The sequence below is a fragment of the Trachypithecus francoisi genome, unplaced genomic scaffold, assembly GCF_009764315.1.
Source record: "Trachypithecus francoisi isolate TF-2019V2 unplaced genomic scaffold, Tfra_2.0 Lachesis_group2, whole genome shotgun sequence".
Lineage (NCBI taxonomy): Eukaryota > Metazoa > Chordata > Mammalia > Primates > Cercopithecidae > Trachypithecus > Trachypithecus francoisi.
The window spans coordinates 6,988,766-7,001,447 of record NW_022681465.1 but is presented as its reverse complement, the minus strand read 5'-3'; the positions used below and the strand labels follow the sequence as shown (position 1 = coordinate 7,001,447).

Genomic DNA, 12,682 nt, shown 5'->3' with positions numbered 1-12,682 from the left:
AAGATTCTGTCTCAAATAATAATAATAATATAATAATAATAGAAACTCTGTATCACCTTCATTATTTTCCTATAAATCTAAAGCTATTCAGAAATAAAAGGTTAATTTTTTTTAAATGTATAAAATGCTCATGATGGAAATACCAAAAGCAATGGCAACAAAAGCCAAACTTGACAAATGGGATCTAATTAAACTAAAGAGCTTCTGCACAGCAAAAGAAACTATCGTCAGAGTGAACAGACAACCTACAGAATGGAAGAAAATTTTTGCAATCTATCTTTCTGACAAAGGTCTAATATCCAGAGTCTACAAATAAGTTAGACAAATTTACAAGAAAAAGCAACCCCATTAAAAAGTAGACAAAGGACATAAACAGACACTTCTCAGAAGAAGACACTCTTGCAGCCAACAAACATTAGAAAAAAACCTCAACATCACTGATCATTAGAGAAATGCAAAGCAAGACCATAATGAGAAACCACGTCACTCCAGTCAGAATGACCATTGCAAAGTCAAGAAACAACAGAGGCTGGCAAGGTTGTGAAGAAAAAAGGAACGCTTTTACACTGTTGGTGGGAATGTAAATTAGTTCAATCATTGTGGAAGACAGTGTGGCGATTCCTCAAAGATCTAGAAGCAGAAATACCATTTGACCCAGCAATCCCAGTACTGGGTATATACCCAAATGAATATAAATCATTCTATTATAAAGATACAAGCATGCGTATGTTCACTGCAGCACTATTCGTAATAGCACAGGCATGGAATCAACCCAAATGCCCATCAATGATAGATTGGATAAAGAAAACATGGTAACATATGCACCATGGAATACTATGCAGACATAGAAAAGAATGACACCGTATCCTTGCAAAGGATGGATAGAACTGTTATCCTCAGTTTGCTGAGGATCCGTGTCCTTTGTTATCCTCAGCAAACTAACACAGGAACAGAAGACCAAACACTGCATGTTTTCACTTGCAAGTGAGAGCTGAATGGTGAGAACACATGGACATGTGGTGGGAACAACACACACTGGGGCCTGTCGGGGGCAGGTGAGGGGAGGGAGAGCATCAGGAAGAATAACTAATGGATGATGGATTTAACACCTAGGTGATAGGTTGATTTGTGCAGCAAATCACCATGGCACATGTTCACCTATTCAACAAGCCTGAACATCCTGGACATATACCCGTGAACTTAAAATAAAAGTTGAAGAAAAAAAAAATCTGTGAAATTAAATGCAAACAAGTGAATTAGCTACTGAAATTAAAGAAAAAAAATATGTTCATGAACATAGTTGAACTAAAGCATATACTGTTGCCTTAATGTCAGGGATTCCCACAGGTTATAATAATAGCATTTGTGGTCTGGAGTACTGGAAAGGCTGTGAGCTAATTTCCACAGATCTGTGTCTCTCTGAATCTCACTGCACTCAGTAGTCAAACCATAGTAATCATAAACACTTCCTAGATTATATGTGAAGACTCAATTCACCACTGTGAACCTCCATGCATAGTGTCTGACGCACCGTAGGTACTCAGTTAATATGAATTACCTTCTCATTCCCTTAACCTCTTTTAAAATATGGGATTAGTCGTGCTCTGTTTTTTATTTCTATCATAAGGACTTGATCAAAAATTACAAATTGTCTTGGCCATTCTATGCACTGATTGTCCAATAGGAGATAAATTCTCAAATGTTGAATCCTTATTGATTTTTAATCATCTGTGAACTGTCTGAAAACAAAGTCAGAAACTCTAAAACAAAAATGTTAAAAGGCTTAAAAGAATCTGGTTGAGATGTTGCTTTTGCTTCTTGTTTTGGAGAGGAAAAAAATTCAGGTAGAATTTGAAGTAACTATATGTTGCAAAAAGACAGTACTGTGTAGAAATAAATTAGTCTACCTGCATTTACAATTTTTCTGAATTAGGAAAGATAGGTAGAGAATGGAGAGAAACACACCTATTCCAATAATCCATAGCTCTCCCTTGAGAGACATGGATGATTCAAATGGAATTTTACTTACTCGTTTAAGCAACTAACTTTTTTTAAAACTTTTATTTTTAGGTTCAGAGGTACATGTGCAAGCTTGTTATATGGGTGAATTGTGTGTCTTGGGAGTTTGGTGTACAGGTTGTCATCCAGGTAATAAGCATAGTACTGATAGGTGGTTTTCGATCCTTATCTTCCTCCCACCCTCCACCCTCAAGTAGGCATTGATGTGTGTTGTTCCTTTCTTTGCATCCATGTGTACTCAGTGTTTAGCTCCCACTGATAATTGAGAACATGCAGTCAGGTTTTCTGTTCCTGTGAGTTCATTAAACAACTAACTTCCAACAACCCACTAGATGTGAAGTTCCTTGCTTGATGTCAAAGATAGAGGCAAAGGTGATCTCAGCTGTGGAGCTGCTCACAGGTGGTCTAACAGATTCTACATGGTAAGACTTGATCCTTGGCCAAGGTTGCAGGTCAGGGAAGTGCTTGACAGTTCGCAGTTCTGCTGGGTTTTAAAGGCTGTCTGAAAGGAAAATGGGCATATGAGGAGGATGCAAGTTTAACCCCAAAGCCCACTCCCCCAATTCCCCCAACTGCAGACTGCTGCTGGCAGAAGTATAGAATTTAAAGGGATGGCTGGCAGATGAAGTCCAAGAGCAGGCAGTGGCCAGGGCTTCGGTTCAGACTTGCTCAGCTTGGGAGTTAAGAGAAGAGTCATATGCCCACGATTCTAGTGTAGACAGAACTCTGTGACTGAAGTGTGGGGGATGAACTGAAGTGGACTGATTGGAAGCAGAGTGTGAAGACTCTTGATAAATCTCAGGCAATAAGTGATGATAAATTAAATAATATAATGGCCAAAAGAATAAAACCGAAGCCTGTGTTGGCATTGATGACTTGGTGACCAACTGACTATGGAACCAATTCATCCATATTGAATGAATGAATTCATATTGAATAATATGGATAATGCATATTGGATAATAACCTTTCTCAAGAAATTCACATTTCATCAATTATATTAATGTATTTCTGACATTCTATTAATGTTTCATGGATTAGAAAGTGCATGTACATATGTGACCTTATTCATTTTCAAAACAGCATTTTGAGATAGGGTATCTCCCAGGTTTCTGACTCAGGCCACTGAGACAGAGTGAAATGATCAACATAGGAAATGGAACAGGTGTGGATGGAAGAACGATTATGAGAGCTTCAAACATGAAAATGCTGAGCTTGAAAAACCTGCGAGATGTCTTGAGACACAATGGAACACACAGGCAAAAAGAAAGCAGTAACTCTCAAGAAGAAGATAGTGATGGCAATAAAAGCCATTTGAATTGGGGGGGAAATACCAGGAAAGGTGCCGATAGTGAAAAACTTATTCACAGAAGTGAAATGAATTTCAATAAAACATTGGCTGTAAGAATGTAGATCAAGAAAGCATTGTGTAAGAAACAATTGAGAAAGAGAGGAATCTGGGACCACTAGCGGGGAGGTGCTACTTAAAATGTAGGTGGGAATCCATACTTCACAGCAAGTAGAGTAGGTTCATGGGAAAATAATTAGTCTGTATCTTTGGCCTGGTTTGCCACACATTTGAAAAATGTATAGGACTGGTTTTAGAGAATCTTCTTCAAACTGAACAGTAAAGCTACGATGCAGAAAGCAGATTGAAAATGTTCTGGCTGGGCATGGTGGTTCACATCTGTAATCCCAGCACTTTTGGAGGCCGAGGTGAGTGGATCACCTGAGGTCAGATGTTCGATACCAACCTGACCAACATGGTGAAATCCCATCTCTACTAAATATACAAAAATTAGCTGGGCATGGTGGTGCATGCCTGTAATCCCAGCTACTTGGGGATTTGCTGAGGCAGGAGTATCACTTGAACCCAGGTGGCAGAGGTTGCAGTGAGCTGAGATCATGCCAGTGCACTCCAGCCTGGGTGACAAGAGCAAAACTCCATCTCAAAACAAAAAAAAAAAAAAAAAAAGGAAATATTCCAAGATGTCAAGATTTATCCTCTTCATGCTCAGTGACCCTGTCCCTGGAAGCTGTCATGCATTGTCCACTGACAATGGCAGCAAGAAACAAGATGTGCAGGAGTTTCCATCTGAGCCTCTACCACACAGGAGAGTTGAGATTGGATTTCTAGGATGAGTCAACATTGATTACAAGCAGAAGCAACACTCCACAAAATTCATGTTCAATGAAAACAAAACTAAGAATATAGCAATAAAATAGAATGTTGTGTTTACTCAACTATTAGAAAACTTGATAAAGGTATTATGGAAAAAAGCATTGACAGAAAACCTAAAATAACAGTGGCTTAACAGTGGCTTATGGGCCTGTGCATCATGAGTGTCAGGACCTCAGGCTCCAGCCGTGGAGTTGCTCCATCATCTTGAACATGTGGCTTCTACCTCCTGGCCTCTGGTGTTCCAGCCATCTCACACACATTTAGGCAGAGGGAAGGAGGCAAGATACCTGCTGAACTTGGACAGGAGATGTTCTCCTCCACCTACTGCTCAGATCCTAGCCACATGGTGAGGTCTAGCTGCAAGGAAGATTGGGAAATGCAGTCTTTCCTCTAAGTGGCCATGCACCCAGCTAAAAATTGAGAGTTTTATCACTGGGAAGGAAAGAGGAGAATGTGTATTAGAAGCATGATCATTGTCTACCACACCATGCTCTTTAAGACTGGGATGATCAGATTTGAGAAAGTGTTGAGGTATAAACAGACAGGCAGACATATAGATAGATACACACACATCGATATATTATATTCCATCCAAATATTACATATTCAGCCTCTACGATGTACCAGGCACTTTGTAGGCAATAAGGAAGCAGCAGTGAACAAAACAGAAAAGCAAACAACTTTGTCCTCATATAACTTGAATTTTAATGAGAGATTGCTCTATTTTTGTCCTCAGGATTAGGCCTACATTTATTCACAACTGAGACAAGCGGTGCACAAACCTTGTCTTTTTGTGGTTGAACTAAGAAGAAGATAAGGTTGACAATCCCAAGATCAGTTAGAATACCTTGCATCTAACACACGACTTCATTGGAGAAGAAGAATACTTTCCCGAAACAATGTAAAGGTGAACCTCTCCAATCCCAGCATGGGATGTCTTCAAATCCTATATCTGTTGAACTTTTAGCCACAAACAAAGAGGTAGCAGGGTTCAGAATCTCCCTTGTGTCCTCTGTCATGCTACTAGCGGGTGTGTGCCATTATGGAGTTCTTTGGTCTTGTGTGCCATGACATTATTTAGCGTGAGAATGGTCCCTTTTGGGCTCGCCATGTAACACGGGGTCATCAGGTGCTGCTTCTTGGCCCACAATGGGTAGAACAGGGTGTAATTTTGAACTACTCTGGAAAGAAGAGGGAGGGGTCAAGCTTTAGATATAATATCAGGAGTTCATCTGTCCCTCTTGTGTCTGTCACTAATTACAGGTCCATGAACTTTCCATTCTTCAGTCTAAGAACTGATGAAAAGCAATGTGGAATAATTGAAACTTTGGTTTGCTATATTTTCATGAGCCAGTTATATACATTATTTGAAATGTAATTTTATCATCTATAATTTTTTTTTTTTTTTTTTTTTTTTTTTTTTTTTGAGGCGGAGTCTCGCTCTGTCGCCCGGACTGGAGTGCAGTGGCCGGATCTCAGCTCACTGCAAGCTCCGCCTCCTGGGTTTACGCCATTCTCCTGCCTCAGCCTCCCGAGTAGCTGGGACTACAGGCGCCCGCCACCTCGCCCGGCTAGTTTTTTTTTGTATTTTTAGTAGAGACGGGGTTTCACCGTGTTAGCCAGGATGGTCTCGATCTCCTGACCTCGTGATCCGCCCGTCTCGGCCTCCCAAAGTGCTGGGATTACAGGCTTGAGCCACCGCGCCCGGCCTCATCTATAATTTTAAAAAGAAAAAAATAATATTTCTTACCTCAAAATGCTGTTTTGAAAATGAATAAGGTCACATATCTATACACACTTTCTAATCTGTAAAACATTAATAAAATGTCAGGAAGGTGTTAACATTATTGAGGAAATGCAAATGTCTTGAGAAAGATTATTAAATAGATTATTAAATAAAATTTTATAAGTAATGTTCGCCATCATTTATCTTTTTAGAAAAGATAATCATTCAAAGAGTTTTTATTTTTAGTAGGTGTTTAGATAAGCTTAGTTGACCTTTTCCCAAATCTTGACAATTAGTGATGAAACAAGATATTCCCTGCGAGGAGAACACAGGGTGTACTTTGCAGCCCTAATAAGACAAACAGGAAAGCCAATACCGGGAGACTGCTGTGAAGGCAATTAGGCTTTGAAAAGGGTGACAGTCCCACCTTTGACCAAGCAAACAGCAATCTCTGCACCAAGTGGTGCTTTGATTTGCCACGAGTCCTTTTATTTTCACCGGTGAAAGAGCTGAAGTTGTTTATGCTGGATAAATTTCCTACTTCTCCAGAATAAAGTTTATTTTTGAGTTAGATATTCCAGTGCCATCAGGTTGGGGTCATCTTTTACATTTGTGGAGTGTTCTAGAAATTGTGTTGAGACATGTGTTGTATTTTTACAGATACAATGGGCTCTTACCCCCACACAAGGGGTAGGCTGGAGAAAGGGGATGCAAAGGTTAGTGGATGGCAGCAGACAGAAAATCCTGAAAAGAATGGCTGGGAGAAAATAACAGAGACCTAGCAATGCAGAGTTCTTCAAAGCCAGAGAGATGATGATTCTGACCTGCTTTTAGAAGGAACAGTGTTGGCCTTCTATTGCGATCGTTAGTTGCTTGCTTTGATGTTTTCTTTTAAAAGGCTGACACCATTTCCTTAGAAGACCAGCCCAAAGTTCTGTTATCTTAGCATATTATACTGATTTTTTTTCCAAGAAAAAATAAAAATTGGTTTAGGCAAAATGACAAGGCAACAAAATATCTTACTGGTTACAGTATCACCAAAAGATCAGAGAACTAGAAAACTCATTAATAATTCCTGGAAGATGGAAGAGTTACCTGTCAAGAGAGAAAGAATTCAGAAATACCTGCCCTGAAAAGGTCCTGGATAGGCCTATATGATTTACTAAACCTTGATTCCAGAACCTCAGGAAAGACACCTCAGGGAGATGAGTGAGGCTGTGAAAGGGAGAAGTCAGGCCCTGGGACACCCTGCAGCTGCCAGGCAATCATCTGAGAGTGACGGTGAGGTGGACACTCCAAGCCCAAGGTGAAGACCCCTCCAAGGATGTCCCTGTTGGCACTCTAGCCCTCTGGAGGACCCTGGGGGCTTCAGGGCCGATGAGCTTCCTGTTACTAAGTGGTCCTCCCATGGAGCGTCTATAGAAACAGCCCCTCAGTGTTCCCCTAATTGGAGTTCCACCTCTCAGCACTCCAGAGACGTCCTCAGTAGAAATGGAGAAGGGTTTGGCCCTAGAGCACAACTTGAGGGAGTTAAGTCTTCCCCTCTGCACAATCAGATTTCCACATTTGGTGGAGATGATTCTGTCTTTTCTTTAAATTATAATGTTCTGAAGTCCAAAGAGCTCGTTGTGTGGGATGCATTATTACAAAGAAAGGAAATGCTGCCCAGAGAGAAATCCACTTAAAAGGGATTATCCTCTCTATGAAATGTGCCAGAAGGCGGCGGTGGGAGGTGGGCAGATAGGAGACTAGAGGGACTTGAACATTAACTTAGCTTTCTAGATGTAATACTTTTTTAATGTGTTTAATGCCATTTACAAAGGGAAATACACAATTGTCTTGGGCTTTCCTTTTAAGATTTGGTCCTTAGGATGCCAAGTGTCTCCTATGACTCTCACGACCGCTGCAACATGTCACCGCAGCCCCTCTGTTATCATCCTGCCATGTGTTGCCATGTTTTGTTTTGCATTTTACACCAAATGTTCCAATGAAACTGTGATCACAGAGCCACCATTTCCTGTCTCAGGAATAGCTACTGATGGAGTCCTGCCTACCCAAGAGTTATCACACACCACGAGGCAAGCCATTCTCTCCGAAGCTACGGTAAAGTTAAATTCGTTAATAAGATAAGGAGAACATGTATTCAAATAATTTTGAAAATGTACTCAACATGATTTTTATTAAATGAATCCAGATCTCAAAATTCAAGATTATGAGTAGATTCAAATTAATGTTTCCCCACTAAATACTACTATCAATATTTTATTTTATTTTTCATTTACTAACAGACCGGGTCTTGCTCTGTCACCCAGGCTGAAGTACAGTGGTGCCATCATTGCTCACTGCAGCCTCAAACTTCTGGGCTCAACTGATCCTTCTCCTCAGCCCCCTGAGTAGCTGAGATTGGAGACTTGTGCCACCATGCCCAGCTATTTTTTATTATTATTAATTGTTTCTTGGTAGAAAGAGGGTCTGGCTCTATTGCCCAGGCTGCTCTCAAACTCCTGGCCTCAAGTGATGCTCCTGCCTCAGTCTTCCAAAGCGCTGGCATTACAAGTGTAAGCCACTGTGCCTGGTCAACTATGCATACTTTAAAACTAGTTTTTGTATTTTAGTGATTCATATCTCAAGGAAAGGGGCATATTTCAATGTGGAGAAGTGAGATGGAGAGGAAAGTGGTATGAAATAACAGTGGAGCTGTGGCCTTACAAGCTACCTCGACTTTTTAAGATTTCTCTGTGTGACTTTTTATTGTTTTATCAAGTTGAGCACAGAAGCCTATTAAGAAATCATAATCTTCCAGTTATAGGGTGTCAAACAGCACAGAGACTCAGCGACTCAGAAGACAGAAGCCTGAGGAAGTGCACTTCAGATGCTTGGAGGATAAGGCACATCCATCCATCGCTTGTCCTCAACTTGCTGTGCTAATGAACTGTGATCAGTATTGACCCTACGTATTGAGTTTTCCATCTCCTGTCTTACCAAGCACCCATTGGAAAATAATTGCTGCAGGCACCTGCCATGGAAACAACTCATGTGATTCATATCCAGTGGACTCTTTTTCTTTCCCATTCAACATAATAAGAGGGCTTCTAGTTACCTCTGTCTTTTCTGACCCTAATGTTTTACTTGCATCTTAGCAAGCTTTAGATTAGTATTAATGTAAACAATATGAAATAATTTTGTTGCTATTCATTCCAGGATCTTAACACACATTCTTGCAATTTTCTCTCTATTTATTCCTCCTGTATAGTGGTTACTAATACCAGCAGGGATAAGTCAGGCAAACAGAGGTAGATAACCAAATATTTTACCTTACTAGGCAAACATTCTTCCTCTTCAGGCATAGATATTGATAGAGACCAGTTGTGCAGTCAAACATGATCACATGATATTCTGTTTTCTAGTGACCTGACTCTTCATATCTATGGGAGAGATGAAGGAAATAAAAGAAAATGATGTTCACTTCATGTCCTAGTTGCTTTAGAGCCACATAATCATGATGCAACAATAAGAAAATGGGTAACAATATGAATGTCATTTTTGATCTGCTAATAGGATAATTTTATTAACCAAATTATGTAATGCCATAAGAAAGATAAAAATTTAGACTGGATGTCAGGAAATGTTTCTTGATAATAGGAAATATTTGATTAATAGAAAGTCTCTGAGGAGAACAGATAGAAAGAAGTTCTACCACTCAGGACATTTCAAATTCGATCTAAGCCAGAAAAATGGAAGCTGGGCTTTGTTTACATCTACAGGTCTCTGGGCTTTCCTTATCCAGATCATCCAATATATGAGTGAGAATATTCTATGTTAATCTGGACAACACTGTACAGTAAGCAGGTTGTTGATGGCAATATTCTTCTAATACTAACTGCACTTTCCAATTTCTGAATGAAGGCCATCTTTGCAACACAATTCAAAAGGAATGGTTTCACTGAAACTAGGAAAACAAAAGGATTTACAATATACTGTGGCTTAAGGCCTGGTCCTTTTCTTACATCTTTTACATATGTCCATCATGACTTTGAAGTTGACTGTGAAGCAAGATCTCCTCTTTTCCACAAGGACTTTCAGTCAGCTTCTGAGAGTATATGGGTAATCTCTTTCAGGATTTAAAAAGCCATCACTTACTGAACACATCGATGCACAGCTGTTTTGCTCTTATGCATTGATTTGCAGCACTCTTTACATAGAAAGGCTCATTGGATTGCAGCGCCCACTCTGTGAGATACATAGCAGGCCTATTTCTTTAACCTTCCACTTTAATCCTTATGTGAGTTCTTGAATATGTTCATGTGTTTAAATATTTAAACAAGGAAGAAATGCAAAATAAAAGGTTAAAGTCTTTTCTCTCGCACACTTACCATCCACACTCAAGACAGGTAGGTATCATTTCAGAACCTATTCTTTTAATAACTTACACATACACTTACATGAACAAGCAACATGTTTTTGACTTAAATAGAATTATTCTATTTTTATTGTTCTGTATCTTTCTGTTTTCCATTAACAGTGTATCTTTGAGATTTTTTCCCGACTAAAACATATGAATCTATGTCATTCTTTAAAAATACTACATAGTCTTCAAAATATTGGCATTATTTATATAGTCACTTCTTAAATTAGCAGACATTATTTCTAATTTTTCACTTGTACAAAGAATGTGGCAATGAATATTCTTGTTTCTGTATTTTATGCCTGAGCATGAACATTTTATAATACTATATAGCATTTCCTATATGCCAGGCATTGTTCTTTGCATTTTGCAAATATTATTTTATTTATTCCTTACAACATCCTTATGGAGCAGATACTGTTATCATCCCTGGGTGAGTAAACTGATGCAGGAAGAGGCTGATTTTACCTGCCTACAATGGTAGCTGGGATGTAAACCCCAGCATACTAGTACAGAATGTAGGCTTCTCAGGTTCTGCTCTATCTCCAGTATAGCAATATTTTTCAGTATTTGTTGCTCCTACAATTGGGACCCTTTTTCCACGAGATATTCTAATTGGTTATTACTGGTTTATCTGAATACTTTATTTTCAAATATCAATATTGTAGTGAATATTTGTATGAAATTTACTCATGATTTAATCATTTTGGTTGTTCTCTATGATTTGTTTTAAAAAGATTCATTGGATTATAACTTACACCTACTGTAAAATTTGCCTGTTTTAAGTACACAATTGATAACTTTCAGTAAATTTACCAAGGTATGTAACTAGTACTATTAACTAATTTTAGAACATTTTTTTAACTCTGATAAGATTTATCTTGCCTCTTCATAGTGAATGCATTCCTGTCTTCAACCCCAAGCAGCCCCCAGTGTACTTTATGTCTGTATAGATTTGCCTTTTCTGGACATTTCATTTAAATGTAATCATATAATATGTAGCCTTTTCTATCCGGTTTCCTCTATTTGGCATAATGTTTTTGACATTTATTCATGTTATGGAATGTCAAAGTATTTTGTTGCCTTTTATTACTGAATGTTATTCCATTGCATGAATAAGTCACATTTTGTTTATCCATTTACCAGTTGAACTTTTGGATTTTTCCACATTCTGTTTATTATAACTAATATTGTTATGAACATTAAGATGATACTTCAATTTGAGTTCATGTGAATTCATTTCTGAATTGATCTATCAGCTATCCAGTAGTAGACATATGTTTTCACTATTCTTGGGTAACTAACTAGAAAATAAGTACTGGGTGATATGGTAAGTTTATGTTTAATTCTTAAGATACAACTAGACTGTTTTCCAAAGAGCTACATTTTATATTTCCACCAGCAATGCCTAAGGGTTTGATTGCATTAATGTTCTAGATAAGGTTTAAAGAAGTTGAGTAACTTTTTTTGGTCCCATTTCTGTAAGCGGTAGACTTAAGAATCAAAGTTGGGTCTTTCTGATTCCAAATTTTACACTCTTAACTATGGTAAAATTATCAATGCCTTCAAGATAATTATCAACCATTCTCTTGAGGGCAAATTCAGTGTTTCTAATTATCTGTTTTTCAAAAAAATTTTAAATCATGTACGTATAAAATTGTTAGCAGTCTACTTTTACTTAGTGGAAGGAAGATGAGACATTAGAAGGAAAGAGAAAATGAGGAATGACATTGGTGGAAAGGACCTACATAACGAAGATAGGTCAGACACCTCCTCTCCCAAGTAGCTCAGTCTCTGTTCCTGCTGATTCCTCTGTCTGAATCATCACAGTCCCACTTCCCTCCTTTCATTTAGGTGCTCATACTTGTCCTTCAAGACTTAACCTTTGCATAAGAGGTGAGCAGGCTAATGGATCACCCATTCATTGTTGATATGAGTAAGTTTGAACTGAGTGATGGTATATAACCTAAAACCCAGAGACAACGTCCTGTCTTTACCTGTAACATCTCTCCTGAACAACTGCCATCCAGTGGCCACTGGCCTAATGCTGTCCTTCTCAGCATAGCAACATGTCCTGGCCACAGGGAGCCCAGAGAATGCTCTAGCCCACTCTCTGGATGATGTGATTAGTGCTAAGGCTTACCTAGCTTAGCTGGACTCATAGAGAAAAAAAAACAGAGATTGCTACTTACCTCACTAAGTAGGCCTTATTTTATTCCAACATTCCCAATATTTTCCCACTTTTTCCCCTTTTAGGAGCTACTGTGTAGTTGATAGATCAATTTAGAAATTGATTCACATGAATTTAAGGTGAAGTATTACCTTATACATTAAATTGAATCATAGGAAA

The 12,682-nt window shown here is 38.7% G+C and overlaps 1 long non-coding RNA gene across 1 annotated transcript; it reads left to right on the top strand.

Moving 5' to 3' along the window:
• The first annotated feature begins 7,112 nt into the window (after nucleotides 1-7,112).
• Nucleotides 7,113-9,356, top strand: LOC117064387. The gene is made up of 3 exons (XR_004429429.1): nucleotides 7,113-7,233; nucleotides 7,954-8,030; nucleotides 8,731-9,356. It is a non-coding gene; the product is annotated as an uncharacterized LOC117064387 (long non-coding RNA).
• Nucleotides 9,357-12,682: the final 3,326 nt, after the last annotated feature.